Consider the following 20,238-nt stretch of genomic DNA (forward strand, 5'->3'; position numbering starts at 1 on the left):
TGTTGCAACAAAAGTCAAGCTGTTTTACACCACTTGTGTTACAGTATTGCTCTATGGCTGTGAGTCCTGGGTGATATCTACTGATATGGAAAATAAGATCAACGCTTTTGGTACATCATGTTACAGGATAATGCTGAACATCAAGCGCACCGACCATGTTAGTAATGAAAGGGTCTATACCATCACCAACACTGTGCCTCTTATCAACTCTGTCAGATCACGACAACTACGATTCCTGGGACATATCCTGAGGATGCAGGAAGATGAACCATGCAGAAGATATGCTCTCTACACCCCATTACATGGTAAAAGAAGACCTGGAAGGCAAAGAACATCCTACTTGTCTTATGTGCAAAAACTGTTGAGGGATGTCGACCACTTTCTACTGCCAGATGCCATTGCCACTTTGGCTTCAGATCGTAGTACATGGAGAAACTTTGTAGTCGCCTGCTTCGCAGCCGAATGAAATGAACTGTGTATTGTGTATAGGAAAACGGACAGTAGCTGCAGTATGATATGACAACAAATGCACATACATAATAATCAAATATAATCGCTCTTTATCTATTTAGGACTTAGCCAGCATTCTTCTTCTTGGTGATCATAAAGTTCTTGCAATGTTCTGGACGACTGATGTAATATATCCTTATTCACTTGTCCTGCGAAAATCAGCGAAGTCTAGTGAACACTTGCGTATATATCCTTGCGTATGAAATCCTCACACGAAAATGATGCTGCTTTCTCCTATTACATATCTTCTTGCGCTGCTTTCTCCTAAATATATCTCCTTGCGCTGCTTTCTCCAAAAATGGTGTTTCTTTCACCAATCACTCTTTTTCCAGGGAACAGGTTTCTTTAACACAGCTCCGCTGTTTTTTTGACAGATGCGTGGCCTTTACAAACCCAGCAAACTCCAGCAATTCGACAGAAGAACTTTAATCCTTTGATGAGGAAGAGCACACTTGCATGCTCGCAATCTCCTTCATTGCTGTATTAAAATAGCTCAATTCTTGGCTATATAAACTGGTTAAAATGTACTTCTTTTTTGAAGCACGAAGACCAACACACACATGTGGAGCCCGGAGGGGGCACTCACATGTAAATGGGGTATGGGTATGTGCGGCGGTCAAGGGTTACTTTTTCAGGCTCCCCGGCAGTTCCTTAAGACCCATATTTGGATCATGCTCCAGTTCTTTGAGCCTCAAACTCTGGCAATTGTAGCTCTTTATTGGATTTTTTTAGCTCCAAAGCCTATAATTTGGCCCAATTTTAGTTCACAAAACACACCAAAAATGTTGAAATTTCAGTTCATCAAGCCCCTATTTTTCCCAAAATCAGTTCTTAGTTCCCTAAGTTCGGCGCTCCGTGCCGCACACCTCTACCAAAATTTCAGTTGAGTGTCCCCCCCGGGATGTGGAGTTCTACAATCTCCCATGATATTCTGCAAAGTCCAAACAAAAGCCTAGAGCTTTTATACCAGTACTCATGCAAAACCCATCATCTATTAATAAACCATTACTTCAATCACATTTTCACAACAGATTGCTGCAATCTTGGGATTTCCCAAGATTAATTATACACATTAACCTTTCACATTACATCACTTCCTGGAGGGTTTTCCTGATGGTGTAATAATGAACTGGGGATTTCCAAGCTCCAAACATAGATCTGACTGTGTTCACAATAATTTGGGGGGAATTCCAAAATGACTTTCCACGTCACTATCTTGCACGTACAAGGGAGTTTCCCATCTCATGACATACCCTCAGATTGTAAACAAAGTTAAATAATCAAATTAAATTACTCAGGGCACATCACAAGTGTGACCTCATGAATGCGAACCACTGACCTCTATACATGGATAGCGGACGGCAACAGAAAAAGTGAAACCATTTGGCCGCACTCGGTATATTGGTGAGGACAAAAAAAATATCACCTCACTGATGAATAAAAAAAAATCCCCACCCAACCCTGTATAAAGGTTTACATTAAAATTACGCGGTACAGAGGAATGCGGTTCCTTTTACCATTTGTCCTCCCATGTTAATCCAGATAACAAAATGTTAATTGAAAGTCTCATTGCAAATGAATTTTATCTGAAATTAAGGATAATCAGAAACATGTTCATCATTGAAAGTCGATCGATACATGTTAAAATCAGCACAATTCAGAGATACACCTTTTTGCTATGAAATTTATTTTCTCGGTCAAATATAAAGCAATATTTTTCTTTCTTCAGTAATGTCAGTTAAAAGCATAGTGCTTGGATATACATTTTTGTTAAATCCTGGTGTTAAAATTCAAGCATCATATTTGTCTTTTAGTGTGATATTTTTGATTTTTATAGGCCTTTAGCTCACCCGCGAGCTTTTTACGGAATTCATTTTTAGCGTCTCAAACTAATATAGTTTGCTAAAGAAAGATATTTCCCACCTCTGTAAGGCACATCGTGTGGGTCTATATATTATAGTTTTGTCAGAATTTCCCTTTTATTTTACCCTTTTTCCCTTCATGCTCCGAAAATGTCAAACTCAGTACTTTATCTCGAGAGTAACCAGCAGAAATAATCGATATTTCAATTGTTGTCAACCAGATCCCTTTTCCATTGAAAACCAGGATTGTCTGACCAGCGATTTGGTAGCCCAAATCCCCAATTGGATGTTCTGGTAAATGGGGTGAATTTTGGAAATTTGCTCCCGTGATAGCCTGCAATTTCAATTTATAGGGGCTATGGATTCCATGATTATGAAAACCATTTTGTCTGTTTGTTTGTTTGTTTGTTTGTTTTGTTTATTTACCTAGGATGAGGTCCATGGGAAAATCCACTGTCCAAACCTAAAAAAATTCGCGTGTTATTATAGGGGATTTTAATTTTCTGTCCCTCCTATCTCCAGGTGAATTTTGAATGACCCCCCCCATCGCGGCTTGGCATTTTCATTACACCCTTCAGACTTGCGTTCGGGTTTGTGTAGGCCTATTTGTCATAATTTAGCGATATAGGACCTACTTTCTAAATGTAATATTATGTAGGCCTATGGGGGTGGGGTGGGTGCAGAGGTGTGTGATGTGGGTAGTGGGGTGTATGTAGGGATGGTAGGGTGGTACTCAACACATTTTAACCATGACTTACAATGCAAGGCTCATTGTTGCCATAAATGATTTTTCCTTTAGGTCATTATAATAGGTTGTTATAAACTTCCATGTTTAACGTTGTTTTGGCTGCTTCATTATGACTTTCGGTGGGTTTAAGCAATTTCAAACAAACACAAACAATAGGCACTATACCCAGTCACCTTCATGACAATTGAAACACTAGGTAATTTCTTTGCTATATTGAAGTTCTGGTAACACTGTAGCCAGGCCGGGCACCCAGAGATATCGATCCACAATGCTAGTATTAGCCTAAGATTTCACGCATGGATTTGAAAAATTTTCAGCTGGTAGTAAAAAATTATGGAATCAAAACGGAAATTCTGACAAAACTATGATATATCGCTCACGGTGATGTGCGTTAGAAAGTTGGGAAAAATCCTTCTTTAGCGAACTATATTACTTTGAAAAGCTAAAAGGTTGATCCAAAAAAGGCTCGCGGGCAGAGTTGAAGCCTATCAAAATCGAAAATCTTACACTAAATGACTGAATTTCACGCCTAAGTTTAACACTAGGATTTGAAGAAAAAAAAATACAGTATCAAGCATTGCAGTTTTTCCTGACATTTACTGAAAAAATTAAAATTATTACTTTTCATTTGGCCGAGAAAATTAAAATTTTGCTCATTTCAACACCAAATTCGATCGTTTGTATTGCCTCATTAAATGACTGAGTGAGCCTTGCATAGCAAAAGAATTGGTTGTCCTGCGTATAGACTGTAGCCTATGGTCTGTACTATAATATCTTCAGTTCTGAGTTTTATTAAGAATAAATACCACCACATTACTAGCTAGGTCAATGATTAAATATGTATAATGGTCCATGTTCTCATAAACAAGAATCACAGCATTGATCACGCTGAGCGAATTGTGTATGTTCTTGACCTCGAGAAATAACTTAATTACTAATCAGTGCCACTACATAGGATTCTGCTGAAGTGTTGGCATTGAAATGATCACTGCATGATATTGTGATACATTTTACTTATATCCTACAGGAGTGTTACTTTTTATCGAGTTTCGAGTATCGAGTTTCGAGTTACAATTTTCGAGTTTCGAGTTTTGAGTTTTGAGTTTTGAGTTTTGAGTTTCGAGTTCGAGTTTCGAGTTCGAGTTTCGAGTTCCGAGTTTCGAGTTCGAGTTCGAGTTTCGAGTTTCGAGTTCGTTTCGAGTTCGAGTTTCGAGTTCGAGTTTCGAGTTTCAAGTTCGAGTTCGAGTTTCAAGTTCGAGTTCGAGTTTCAAGTTCGAGTTTCGAGTTCGAGTTTCGAGTTCGAGTTTCGAGTTTCAAGTTTGAGTTTCGAGTTCGAGTTTCAAGTTCGAGTTCGAGTTTCAACTCGAAACTCAAACTCGAAACTCGAACTCGAACTCGAAACTCGAACTCGAAACTCGAAACTCGAAAATTGTAACTCGAAACTCGATACTCGAAACTCGATAAAAAGTAACACTCTTTGGATACATTAGTACTAGACTACGTGTAGGTGTACGGCAGTCACATGTCAAAAGCAACATGAAACTTTTGAATAATCAGCATGTTGTACATATAGTCTATACGTTTTCAGACGTGTAGATGTCGCGATGTCATGCATATTGACTGGTATACATATCGTACACACTTATCACTTTAGGTTGCTGAACTGCTTTAACATACCACCTGAGGTGGTGTTTTACTCTAAGTTGATCACTCAAGTGGTTACGGTGTACGAAGTAAATTCAGCAACTTGACGCATACATGTCGCTTAGATGTGTAAATGTCGTGCATATTGACGAATAAATGTCGTACGCATTTACCACTTCCGGTTGTTAAACTGATTTAACATACCACCTGAAGTGATGTTTTACTATAAGTAGATCACTCTAAGTTGTGTATGAAGTGAATTTAAGCAACTTGAGAATATATACATGGGATACACATTGATGTTAAATTTAAATGGCCCCAGCTAACACACTACGTATTCACGACGTTCGCTTACGTTGGACTTAGGTTGTCATTTACGTAAATCTGTGAACTCGTATTCGTGTAGTGATAACGTTATTTTCGACGTTGATTTTTGGACGTTGTTTCGACGTTGATGCAATGTTTGACCAGACAACGTTTGAATAATACGTTCAGAAAACGTTACACAAATACGTATCTGAAAAATAGTTTAGATATTGACACCGTGGAATGTAAATTCTTCCATTCCAAGGAGATTGTTGTCCAGCCAAAATGTCTCCATCGTGTCGTTTGACGATCGCCTTTAGGCGTGAAACTCAAAGTAACGACTTCTATTCCTGAAGATCTAAACTTTGAATTTTTATACGCTCTACCTTTTTGGGATTGAGCATCATTGTTGCCGGATCTTAATATAATGTCATAATCACGTTGTCTCGACGTATAAAGCACGTGGTTAAAACGTGGTTTAAAAGTCATGAACTGACCCAGATACAACGTCATCTACGGACGTCGTTAGTACGCAAATTTATGACGTTGTTTCGACGTATAAAGCACGTTATTACAACGCCGTATCAATGTCATGGTCTGACCCCGATACAACGTAATCTACGGACGTCTTAATTACGTTAATTTGTGAACTCGTATTCGTGTTATGGTTTTCGGATAGTGACGTTGTTTCAACGTTCACAACTTGACGTCGAAACAACGTCATAATGATGTTACATTAACGTTCGGGAATAACGTTGTCACAACACGAATACGAGTTCACAGATGTACGTACTTACAACGTCCATATATTACGTTTGTACCACTTTATATAACTTTTAGACAACGTTGTAACAACGAAAAATTGTTAGCTTGGGCATTGGCATTTATTGTTCCTAGTCATATTAACCATAGTATTAACTTACTACCCAAATGTACGATATCGTACGTGTTCTAATGCAGACAGATCGGTACAACAACACACGGTCCCGGACACACAGTATCCCCGGTAAGTGGCGCTGATCATCAGTAATTTGTCGTGGTCGACAACTAGCTCGTTCACGTAGCGATTTCGTTGTATAGGCGCATTCCGGGGCAGCTCCGCAGGTTTTTATGTGCACAACCGATTTATTCGAAACCTCATGCTCACCTCATGCTCACCTCCTGCCTTGCTCCAGTAGTTGTTTCATATATTTTTTTATAAGTCATCCATGGCCTTTAAAGAAAGTAATTCCTCTTAGAAGCAGAAATTTAAGTTATATTAGCTCGGTTATATCTTGCACTGTCACGTACGATCAATTTTGTGAAGTCATTTCCTGGTTTTGAGTTTAGGGTTGGGCGATATCGCAAAAAGATCGTACATGTTTGTTTGTTTTTTTGGGTTTTTTTCTTCGTTTTTTTTAGCTGATTAAATTGAAATAGCAGTGTTATACAAATGTAGTAATGTAAATGAATTATTTCTTGGGATAGGTATTCACATTTTATCATGTATAAATATTTACTGTTTTCTTCTTATTATTATTACTATTATTATTATTATTATCATCATCATCATCATCATATCTTTATTTAGGCCTATACTAAGTATTTACTTTTAATTATGTGAATATTTGTGCATTTTCTTTTCTTCTTATTTTGTTTTCCCATTTTATAAATCTATTTATGAGGAAGCAGTGTTTTTATTACTATGATTTAATAACTGTTATTGATTTATGTTTATGTGTTAATTTATTTTGGATTAAGTAAATTAGACCAAGTAAAATAAAAAACAAATAATTATGAGCCCCCCGGGGTAAAATTTCCAAACGGCCCGCCAAAAATCCCCCCCCCCATCTCGGCCTGCCAAAAATCGCTTGCCTCCCCTCCCCCCCGGGCCTGCCAAAAAATCGTTGCTCCCCCCTCTCGGAACTTGACAAATTTTTTGGATCCCAATTTGCAAACCTTAAATGGTCTAGAATTATGTTGCGAGTGTAGCGAGCAGGAACATTTGCATATTAAAGCGTTTCCGTACTGTTTTCCCCAACTATTTTTCCCCACAACTGTCAGACCTCCCCAGGGCTCATAATTGTTGCACAGCCCCTTATTTTGTTATTTTGACAGTTAGATCCCCTCATCAGGCCCGTAAGCAGGATTTCATTTGGGGGGTGCTGATTTTGAAAAAGTGGATTTTTTTCCAAGGCGGGGGTGGGGCGATTTTGTACAGAGTACATGTACAATAGATGACATTAAACAAATTATGGGTAATGTGCTATCTCCAACTTGAGAGGGGGAACCAGTGGTGTACGATGCCGGGGGCAGGGGGGAATTGCCCCTTGGCAAAAAATTGCCTATTTGGTACCCCTCCCCTATGCAAGGAAAAAGAGAAAAAGGGAGGGAGAGAGAGAGAGAGAGAGAAAGAGAGAGAGAGAGAGAGAGAGAGAGAGAGAGAGAGAGAGGGAGAGGAGGGAAAGAGAGGTGGGAAATCCATATGATATGCAGTACCATACGATATTATCAATAAGCCTGGCAAAAATTGATTTTTCATCAAATTTACCCCAACTTTTCATGCATAATCGAGGACAAAATTTTGCCACAAACAACCACTTTTTTGTGGTTTTCAATGACAAGAATTTCAAACACCCCTTTTCAATGACACTTAATATTGACATAAACTTATCGCATTTTCCCAAGTACCCCTTTTATCCAAATTTCGCGGACAGTGCAAATTATACCCCCTATTTTGATGATATCACGATCAAAACAGTTAATGACTTGAACGTGAAATCCATAAGTGTAAATCAAACCAATTTTTTAAGTTTTCAAATCTCGACAGAGGATTCATGCCAATACAACATTTTAATAATTTGACCTCAGATGACCCCTGGTGACCCCCACATGACCTTACCAAAATATGATTCTAAATGGTGACTGTATCCACCAAGTTTCATGCCCATATGACAGTTTTTACTAATTTGACCTCAGATGACCTCTGTCGACCCCGAAATTACCTTCAAAAAATTTGGCTCTAAATGTTGACTGTACCCACCATGTTTCATGCCCATGACCTCTGGTGATCCCGAAATGACCTTCAAAAAATTTGGCTCTAAATGTTGACTGTACTAACCAAGTCTCATGCCAATATTGTGGGATAGGCTTTTACGACGGGAATTCATAACAATTTACAACTTACAAATTCAGCAGATAGGCGAGATCTGCTTGTTTCTGTAGACAAGGGGCAGTCTTCAGCAAACGGCTCTTTTCAGAGCCACCAAAACCTTTATATTAGCAGATAGGCGAGATCTGCTAGTTCTCTGTAGACAAGGGGCAGTCTTCAGTGAACGGCTCTTTTCAGAGCCACCAAACCCCCCCCCCACTTTTATATTAGCAGATAGGCGAGATCTGCTTGTTCTCTGTTGACAAGGGGGAGTCTTCAGTGAACGACTCTTTTCAGAGTCATCAGTAGACAAGGGGCGGTCTACATGTCTCATTCTTAGGTACTTTGTCCTGAAGAAGTCAGAGCTACTCCTGACGAAAGCTTGACAGTTCTAAACTTGTCCGACGGCGAACCCGCTAAAAACCCACTAATTCTCATGCCCATATGACAGTTTTTACTAATTTGACCTCAGATGACCAAAATTTTTTGGCCAAATAATAATTGTCCTTGTTAAACAAACTGGGACATCCCCATACCCCACCCCCATTTAACATGTGCTTAATATCTGTATCGTCCAAGCATCCTCATCTTCAATGCAACGTTCACTATTTATCACATTGGAATTATATTGCATGTTGAAAAATGTAGGCCTAGGGTTGATTTTCTTGACGGCATAACATGCAGGCCTGGACGAGCGCGGCATGAGAAATGATATCACCTGCGGTGGGAAGTTGTATGAGCATATCCATCTCTGCATATAGCTATATATAAGTAAGCGGTTCTCGAACCACGCGATCCCCCTGGCCGGGCGGTCATTATTCTTGTACCTCAGATGACCCCTGGTGACCCCGAAATGACCTTCCAAAAATTAAGCTTTAAACGTAGACTGTACCTACCAAGTTTCATGCCCACCGGACAGTTTTTAATCATTTGACCTCAGATGACCCCTGGTGACCTCGAAATGACCTTTCAAAAAATTGGCTTTAAATGTTGACTGTACCCACCAAGTCTCATGCACATACAACAGTTTTTACGCATTTGACCTCAGATGACCCTGGTGACCCCGAAATGACCTTCCAAAAACTTGGCTTTAAATGTTGACTGTACCCACCACAAGAGTCGCATTAGTGAACATGTTCACGTAACCGCCTCAACTCATTTGCATAATTTTGGAGGTGGGCTGATCGTATTTTGATTCGTCGAACACCTATAATTTGCATAGTTTTGGAGGTTTCCATATTTGGGTTTACCTAATTAATTATTTATACCTCTATGTTGTTTACATAGTGACGTCATTAGAACTGGTCACTTCATCAAAAATCCGACGAACGAACGTTTACAGTTTTCTTTTTATTACTGTTATATCGTGAAATACCATATAGCTGACGTGTTAGTCCAATATGATAGGAAAATATTTCTGGCGATGACCCCATGTTCACATTGGCTAAATAAGCTGTATTTTCGCTGGAAAGGGACCGGGACTTGTCGGCCATTTTGTTTGCAAAAGGCGTGTTCTTCTCCCGCGTTACCCGGAAGTGGCAGCACCAGAACAAATGACGTCATTTCTGGATTTCAGCCGGAACGGTTACGTTCACTGCCGTGCATCAGTATACGCATCAGCGTATCTAGGTTTTACTAAAGTTAAACATCTTTGGTACCCACCAAGTTTCATGCCCATCCGACAGTTTTTACTAATTTGACCTTAGATGAGATGACCCCTGGTGATCTCGAAATGACCTTCCAAAAATTTGGCTCTAAATGTTGACTGTACCCACCAAGTTTCATGCCTATACAACAGTTTCTACTAATTTGACCTCAGATGACCCCTGGATGACCTCAGTGACCTTGACCCACTAACCAATATAACCCGGTTCTAGTCTCCGAGAAAATAGGCGGAGGGCAAAACCTAAACAAAATGGAACACATACCCCCCCCCCCCCACACACACACCCTTCCATACACATACATACAGAAGGAATACACTATCGCAATATCCCCTCATGGCTAAAGCCAGGGGGATAAAACCAGGTACTCTGGTAAACTGTTCCAATTGTTTATGGTGTTTGGAAAGAAAAGCTGTAATAGTTGGTACTGCCACTTAGTTTCTTGAAGGATTTACTATGGTTGAGCCGGGATGAGCTGCGTGTCTTGACCGGCTGCAAGAATGTTCGCGCCAGAATGGTCACCTGACTGCTGTTGATTTTATGTAGCATGGTGAGCCTACAATCCAGGAAAAAAATAGTTGGCACACTTGCACTAAACAATGGGAATGCGTGCCCTATCAAAATTGGAGAGGCGAGTGAAACATGCATGCAATATATGTAAAGTACAGACTCCCCCCTATATCCCACGTTTCCCCACTCCCCATCTTTCAATGTTTGAGGGTCTCGTGGACCTGTTGACAACATGGCTCGGTCCAACATTGAATTGGGAGAGCGGAAAGAGATATAGAAAAGACAGGCAAAGTGTGCCAACCTTTTTTTCCTGGATTGTCTACTCAATAACTCTGGAACGGAAAGTTGTATTAACTTCATATGTCACACAAAAACATGTAAAAGATTGGGCTTTGCGATAAGTAAAAAAATAGAAAAATGTATTTGTTTATTTAGGGAGTGGTCATTAAAACATCGCTAATGCCTGGTTTTGCGTCATGGCTTGGGTCTGAAATTACGTGAGAACTTTTTGGCAAAAAAGAAAGAATGATTTTTAAATGCAGTATTACACCGAAGTAAAAAGACTTGAATGAGCAGCTCAATGTAATTGCACCCGTATCATAGATAGGGCAATGTTACGTATGTCTAGATAAACGCGGCAATTATGGTGATGTTTGTACAGTGCCGTAAAATAAAGGTAAAAATAGAGAAAAAAGACGCACATTAGCAAAGATTAATAGAATGACAAATATAATATGATGAAGGATATTGTAATATGATAATAATCAAGAAAAGAAAAAGAAATATAAATATATTCATGGGCTCGAACCCGGGCACCTGGGCCTGTGTCAGATGCCCTAACCATTGCGCCACAGACCTCAAGATGCATATATATATGAGTTCGGGACAAAATCGAACGGTATACACGTCTTTGAAGAGTAAAGAATTGTAATATAATATTACTTTCTTTTCTTTTATAGACGTGTATATCGTTCGTTTTTGTCCCGAAGTCATTTATCCCGGCCAAAAACTGAACGAAATGTGGAGCACAATGTCAGCCAACACCTGCTATATGATAAATATACAGTTAATGAAACAAATGCCGTAAAAGTGTGATTTTTGACTGTATATCGTCTGTTGAGCGTATATTTATATACATGCATCTTGAATAGCATTATATCATAGTTTAATATTATTAATATGAATTTTATATATTGATATGAATGTGAGCATTACTCCCTAAAATTTTGGTGGCCATACCTGTTATGGTTTTTATTTTATAAGCCATAATACGAATTTAGATGCATAATTTTGGACGAATTATAATAGCTTTAAACTACGGAAATAATCGGCAATCATATAATATTCTTTTGACTTATCCCTTATTTCACAATATTTTTTATTAATATGAATTTTATATATTGTTATGAATGTGAGGAATATTCCCTGAAAATTTGGTGGCCATACCTTTTATGGTTTACATTTTAAAAGCCAAAATATGAAATTAGGTGGATATTTTTGGAATTGATTCAGGCAATCCAGGACAAAAAATAATTGGCACACTTGCACTAAACAATGGGAATGCGTACCCTATCAAAATTGGAGAGGCGAGTGAAACATGCATGCAATATATGTAAAGTACAGACTCCCCCCTATATCTCACGTTTCCCCACTCCCCATCTTTTAATGTAGGAGGGTCTGATGGACCTGTTTATACTCTGTTCTGTTTCGTTGCTGCAAATAATCAGTCTAATTGATATCGATATCGATTTATCACATGACCGTAATCCTGTACTTAAAACCTTAATGTGTCAGTCAAAGGAAGGATATCATCATATGCTTTGCACTGATTTGAACAAATCGGAATATGGATCGATTGGCGCGAGGTCCGTATTGGTGCGTGTACACAAAATATGTATCTTGTAATATAGTATTTGTATTCGATTCAAACATCGCTTATCAGTATAGTAAACACTACCCCGTAGTCCACTTGCCCATTGTGCATACTCTGGATATTGTATTTAAGCTTAAAACTCTGATTTAATTAATGTGTGCACAATTGATAGATTTTCACATCTGTTCTTTTCAGTCACCCTACTCCCTCTGTTTGTTAGCTTCCCAAGTTTTTAAAATGGAATTTCGCGATTAATAAACTGGCAGATTCTAAAATCAGAATTGTTCAGTATTGAAGTGCCAATACAATTATGACATTATGATATGTTGCATTCAATAATATAAGCCTACGTACACTTTACTTTTACTGTCACTAATATAATTATATAAACTTTTTCATTACAATTTTTACTAGTATTTTGATGTAATTAATATCAGTATAATTTCGAGTTCATCATGATTAACATCAAAAATAGACTATGGCATAGTCTAAGTAAACACATGATAAGCTCACAGTGAAACTATATTCTCTTTCTACAATGTGTGACTTTAACCTTTGTTTTGCGTGTGCTAATACCTAAACCAAACAGAACTATGAATTTTGACTATTGACCGCTTCATTCTTGAATTATGATAATTTGAAAATCACAATTCAATATTTATACATTCCATAAGTTAAATATAAACTGTATATTGAGCAATCATGACCAGCTATCTTCGACTATATTTATAAATACGTAATTAAAAATACGCACGTGATCCATGGGCACGACATACCAAGATCTGCAAGTGTGACCAAATGCTCATGCCACAGGAAAGGATAGGAACTATTTAGATATATATCATCAAATTTAAGTATTATTTGAATAACAAATTTTTAACACATAAGGGGATTCCGAATTTGTAATGTGGTATCAAAAAAAACATTTTGAAAGTATTTGCCGATGGAAAAATATTTATCGACGGAAATGTTTACAATAATATCACAAAGTTGAACAAAATAGACAACTTTGCTGCATAATCTGGTGTCTTTTACCGCCTTTGCATTCCAATGTACTGGAAGACCACCCGCTGTGACGAAGGTCACTTCCTGAAGTCCTGTCTACAAGCTGTTATGGCAGCGTATTTATAAATACGTATTTATAAATAAAGTCGAAGCTTACTGATGACAATAGACGCTTCATGCACAATACTTGGTCAGCTTGATATTTGAATCTGTGGAACGGATTGAAAATTGGGAGTGTGGGTTTTTTTTTAGTTTTGTTTTTTGCTTTTTTGTTTTGTTGTTGTTGTTTTGTTTTTGTTTTTTTGTTTGTTTGTTTGTTTGTTTGTTTGTTTGTTTGTTTGTTTGTTTGTTTGTTTGTTTGTTTGTTTGTTTGTTTGTTTGTTTTTGTTTTTGTTTTTTGGGGTTTTGTTTAATTTATTTCTTATATTTCTAGAACAAAACGATCAATTTTCGAAATTGATTGATGCATAAGGTGTTTGGTCATGTTTCATTCGGGCATCAAAATGCCCAAAAAAATAAGATTCCGACGGTATAGCATCTAGGTTTTTATACATTACTGGAACCAATGTTTTTGGAATCCTTACACCTCAAAGGCTAAAACTAGATTTGGTTCCATTTTTGTAAGTGCCTCCTATGCTTCCCATGAGGTATCGAAGGTGTAATATAATATGGCCAACATTTAATATTTTGTAATATACCTCATTGTTCCTCTCGGTGAAAAAAAGTCAATTCTCGCGATTCCAAATACAGCGCGCCACCAACGACGGCAGCGATGTGGGTATTTCCCGTGTCTGGGGTCGACATCCCTTTTCCACCGCTCTTCATTTCCGCCACCAATGGCAACGAGGTTACGCGCAAGAGCTTGACAACGGCCGTTTAGCCACGAACTTTTAAACTGCGATCGAGCGATTTTGCCCCATATCACCTCATTAAAAGGTACATTGTTCAAATGTGCGGCATCAGGAAATTACAAATAAGTAATAACAATGATAGTGGTTCATTTTATCAGGTAATTGTGTGTTTTTTTTCATTAAATAAGAATAATCAGGTGAAATAATTGTCTGTTTAATTTTGCATAATAATAATAATAATAATAATAATAATAATAATAATGATAATAATAATAATAATATAATAATAATAATAATAATAATAATAATAATAATAATATTTATTTGAATTATTTGCAAAATAACAAAATAACAGTACATGTACATTTACACACTTTACATTTGTTACACATGACAAAAGCAAATAATTCAGGATGAGTGAATGGGCTGAAAGTCCAAACACAGAAGTGCCCACTCATCCTGCACATGAATGAATACATAGTTAATTAGTAAATAAATTTTTAAATCATTAAGAAAATCATGAAACAATGCATGAAATTCAAGCATTTAAAAATACATAAGCCAAAGCATGTAATACCACAAAATCATTTAAGCATATTCAAGTAAAAAGATTTACATTCAGACTTAAATACAAAAAGGCTATAAAACATAGTGCAGTTCAGAGGGAATTCCATTCCAAAGACGTCGAAGTGAGACAAACATAGAATTAAAGAAAGAAGAAGATTTGGCAGTTTGGTGCAATAGCCTAGAATTATCCAAAATACTTCTTTGAACCAGAGAACCAAAAGAAGCAGGCCCAACTTCATTGATTATATTAAATCCAAAGATTAATCTTTGACACTTGAAAACATCCTCAACTTTAATTGGCTCTAGCTCCTTCATTATTTGACCGATTATAAACAAACTTGGGCAAAAGCTCCACTATCCCAGCCTTTACATTTGGGGTCAAACGTCACGCATGAGTAATTTTGACTGAAAATGCGATTTTTACCCCAAATGCTTCTACTTCTACAGATTACATGGTAGCGTAACTTCGACTATAGTTGGTGTCTATGGAGTAAACAGATTTGGGGTCAAAGGTCATTAAGGGAATTTTTTGGGCACATAACCAAATACATTCAAAATGCTTCTATTCCTACAGATTACATAGTATAGAGATGGGATTGACACACATGCACTGTCATTAGCTGGTGTCTATAGGGTAAACACGGATTTTAAGTTCAAGGTCATGCAGGGGTCAAATAGGGTTGATTACTGAAAATCACCTTAACATTCACTTTTTCCTGCATATTAAGTGCTGTGATCATCGGAATAATGCCACAATGACTATAGTATTGGGTGCATATAGGGCTATAATCAGATTTGGCTTGAACATGGGGAGGGTCTGTTTGGGGTCAAAAGGGGTACAATTCTAAAATTTGTCCAATTCGAATGAAAATTAGTATATGTGATCTCGATATCATTCAAAATATGATGGAGGCCATTTCAAGGTCACCAGAGGTCAACCAAAGGTCAAAAGGGGTAGAATTCCAAAATTCGTCCAGATCTGGACCTAGCCGGGGCCGGAAATGCCAGTCTTAAAGTTTGACCTTTGACGGCTAAACTTTGACCTTTGGGGTCATAAATATTTTCAACATGTTTAGAATGTCGTAAGAATCATTCCTGGACCAATTTTAAAATTTGACTTTTGACCTTAAACTTTGACCTTTAGGGTGATAAATATTTTTAACATGTTTAGAATGTCGTAAGAATCATTCCTGTTGAATTTTAGCTCAATTGGACCAATTTTAAAATTTGACATTTGATCCCTAAACTTTTACTTTTTGGGGTCATTAATATTTTTAACATGTTTAGAATGCCGTAAGGATCATTCCCGTTTAATTTGAGCTCAATTGGACTAATTTTAAAATTTGACATTTGACCCCTAAACTTTGACCTTTGGGGTCACACATATTTTTAATATGTTCAGGATGTCATAAGGATAATTTCTGTGCAAGTGGCATCAGCATACTATGTTACATGTAGCAGATATGAATTTTTGAAGATTTTTAGATTTTAACCGGAAATGACCCCTTAAAGACCTTTCACCCAAAATCGGAGAATAACTTTTGTGTACCTGTTAAGGTCAATGCATGTGTGTAAGTATCAACTCTGTACTACTTAATTTGTGCGAGAAATAGCATTTTGAAGGTATTTCGTAAATGACCGGAAGTGACCCCTAAATGACTTTTTTAAATCTCAAATCGGAGAGCAACTTTTGTGTACCTACGAAGGGCAATGCATGTGTGCAAGTCCCAACTCTGAGGCAGAAATTTGTGGAAGGAGTAGCATTTTAAGCGGAAATCACCTTTTTGACCCCTGTGAACTTTGCGTGACCTTTGACCCGGAACTGGTTATGTATCATGTTACATCTTGGACAGTGATGCTTGTGACCAAGTTTTGTCAAAATTGGCCTCAGCATAAAGGAGCAGTGGACCTGTTACCAGAAAGAAGATGAAAGAAACAGTTAGATTTCAAGACCTACCCGGTGTCCCGGCTAGGTAAATATTTGATAAGATTTGGCTTGAACATGGGGAGGGATCTGTTTTGGGGTCAAAAGGGGTAAAATTTTGACATTTGTCCAATTCGAATGAAAATTAGTATATGATCGAAGGTCAAAATGGGTCAAATTCCAAAATTCGTCCAATTTAAATCTAAATTAGAATAATTTGTATGTAATATTGATATGATTTAAAACAAAATGGAGGTCATTTCAAGGTCATCATAGGTCAACAAAGGTCAAATTATTTTATTAGCTAGATTGTTATTAAATTTAATGCCAACATTTATCACAAAAAGACAATTGTGTTCCAAATCTTTTCAAGGTCATCAGAGTTCGTAGCCTTATGAGGCTGCAATATATTTAGTTCTTCTTTCTTCTGGCAACATAATACATTTTTTTGCTCTAGCTCAGACATGCTTTGACCGATTGTGACCTTACTTGGTCACAACCATCATTGAACATGACCATACATGTCACATGACACTTAAGGGGTCAAAGGTCACAGAGTGGTCAAAAAGACTAAAAATGTGATTTCAGCTAAAAATGCTTCTCCTCTTACATATTACATCCTACAATGACGTCACTTGCACATATGCATCAGCTATAGGGTGCACAACTTATAAGTTCCCCCTAATACTTTTTGAAAGAAATCGACAATTATTTAACAAAATGTAAAATTTTAAAAAGATATGAGTAACCTTATTTGTTTTACAAATCTGGACCAATTTGTAGTGTCACACATGATTGCGTTCGGTCACAATAATCCATTATGTAAAAAAGAGGCAGTTTTAAAAGTTGCACCTGAGTCCATAGGAGTCAAATGTCAGGCCTGTTCATGAGTTTGTAATGGAAATAAAACTTAACGTCAAAGAAGTTAGTAGGGAATGTGTCCTCCTACACTGTTAAAAAGTGCATTACAACGTCGGCGCATGCTGTTTACGAAAGTCCGGATCTGTTGCTGGTTTCAGCCAGATTTACTATTGACATCTTCTGACGAACAGACGAGGTGCTCTCGGCTGATTTTTCACTTCTCCTGTCACCTGAAATGTTGTTTTCAATTTTCGAATTGCATTTCTTTAACAAACACATGACTATTTCAGGCCTACTGTATTGTTTGAGAGTTGACTCCTATAGACTCAGATGCAACTTTTAACACTGTTAAAAACGGTCTTTTCATTTACATAATAACCCATTGTGACTGAACGCAATGACGTGTGACGCTATAATTTAGTCCAAATGTGTAAAACTAATAATGCTACCCATACCTTTTTACACGTTTGCATTTCGTCAAGTATTTTTCGATTTATTCTAAAAAGTATGTAGGGGGAACTTATAAGTTGTGGACCCTATATATCAAGTGTCTATAGGATGTTCACAGATTTGAGGTCAAAGGTCATTATGGGGTCATTTCCGGTATAAAGCCAAATATCTTCAAAATGCTTCTTCTGCCACAAATTACATAGTACGATGAAGTCACTTGCACATATGCATCGGCTATATCAAGTGCCTATATGGTGTTCACAGAATTGGGGTCAAAGGTCATTTAGGAGTCATTTCCGGTTAAAATCTAAAAATCTTCAAAAATTCCTATCTGCTACATGTAACATAGTATGTTGATGCAACTTGCACAGTAATGATCATTATTATATCCTAAACATGTTAAAAATATTCATGACCCCAAAGGCCAAAGTTTAGAGGTCAAAGGTCAAATGTTAAAATTAGTCTGATCGAGCTCAAAATCAACAGGAATGATCCTTACAGCATTCGAAACATGTTAAAAATATTTATGACCCTAAAGGTCAAAGTTTAGGGGTCATTTCGTCAAAGGTCATTTAGGGGTCACTTCTGCCTAAAAGCTACGGCTAGGTTTAGATCTATAGCTATATCTAGTTCTTTCTTTCTTCTTCTGCCAACAAACTTTGAAATTCTTCTCCACCTACATGTTACGCCCTACAATTACGTAACTTGCACACATGTATCGGCCATATCCAGTGCCCAATGGATATAAACGAAATTGTCATTAAAGGGGCATTTCGGGTATATAACCAAATACCTTCAAAATGCTTCTTCTGCCACATATTATATAGTACAATGATATTATTTGCATATATGCATCCTCTATACCACACGCCTATAACTTGCATACAGAATTGGGGTCAAATGTCATTAAGGGGGTAATATCTTACAATTGCATTATCTGGACATCTGTAAGGGGTATGGGCTCAAACTCGGTGACAACACATCTCATGACCAGGGGAACATTATACAGGGGTCAGGTCAAAGGTCATGCAGAGGTCAAATTTTAGAAATGCATTTCCTGGACATCTGTAAGGGGTATGGGGCTCAAATTTGGTGACAACAAACTTACTGATCAGGGGAACATTTTGGAACACATTGCAGCGGTCGGGTCAAAGGTTATCTAGAGTCTTATAATTTCATTTCCTGGATATCAAACTCAGTGACAACAAAATCTCATGACCAGGGGAACATTTTACAGGGGTCAGGGCAAAGGTCAGACAGAGGTCAAGTCTTAGAAATAAATTTTCTGGACATCTGTAAGGGTACGGTGCTCAAACTCGGTGACAACAAACTTGATGACCAGGGGAACATTTTTGGAACATTTTGCAGGGGTCAGATACCTCCACAACACCAACACGCCCCAGCTAGGTGTGTGGTCTATGACCACCATTTGCCACTAGTTCTTATTTTATTTGTGTTATGATTAACAAGGTCAGATGTGTCAAATCTGTCTTCTTTAGGGGTAGGGCCAAAAAATTCTGGAAGCGCCATAGCCAGCTGGGTCATGTGTCACAAAACTTCGGGCAATATCAATCTTTTGTCACAGTTCCAAAACAGGGATTTAAGAGTGAAGCGAAGCAGCAGGCACAGTTCGTTATGAGGCTATTATACTAACATGTGTTAGTTTCTAATATTCTAATATAGTTCGGTTATTCCTTCATGTAATTTTACACAATTTAGGTTTAGGATAAATAAGGGTTCGGGTTAGGATTAAGGGTTATGATTAGGCTAAGGGTTATTGTTTGGTTCGGATTAGCTTAGATGAAATAATTTACACGGATGATCGACCAAGATTTTTTTTCCTTTTCTTTGCTTTTATTTATCTTATTAGGCATATATTAAGATTTTAAAATGATTTTGAAGAAAATTTATTTTCCGGTCCTAATTTTTTCTTGAGAAAAAGGCAATTTTGTGATTTCTCTTCCATAGATAGCAATGTTAATTTTTTTTTTATTCGTTTGTCAAAATGGAAACTCGGATGGCTTTCAAAATAGAGTATCACGTGTCCACGGATATGATGATTAATATAAACTAGTTCAATATTGACAATCAAAATCCCTGAAATTGCCATTATATACTAGAGAGATTTTTAAATTCAGAACCAAATTTTACGAAAAATGTGAATTTTAAGCTGTTGAAATCCAAAATGGAAACAAACTTTGTTTATTCAGGCTGCATGGGATATGTGCATAGAATGGTAAAAAATTTTGCCTTTCTAGCACTTTGGAGAAATTCATAGGCCTATTTTCAAATTAATGCAGATATCCAGTTTTGTCGGTTTTTGTAGGCCTAAA

General features: G+C 37.4%; 1 protein-coding gene across 1 annotated transcript in view; it reads left to right on the forward strand.

Annotated features, from left to right (window-relative positions):
• Positions 1–20,238, forward strand: part of LOC140169256 (uncharacterized) — a 41,356-nt gene that overhangs the window by 7,931 nt on the left and 13,187 nt on the right. The gene's annotated exons all lie outside the window — the stretch shown is intronic.

This window comes from Amphiura filiformis, chromosome 14 (genome assembly GCF_039555335.1).
Source record: "Amphiura filiformis chromosome 14, Afil_fr2py, whole genome shotgun sequence".
Lineage (NCBI taxonomy): Eukaryota > Metazoa > Echinodermata > Ophiuroidea > Amphilepidida > Amphiuridae > Amphiura > Amphiura filiformis.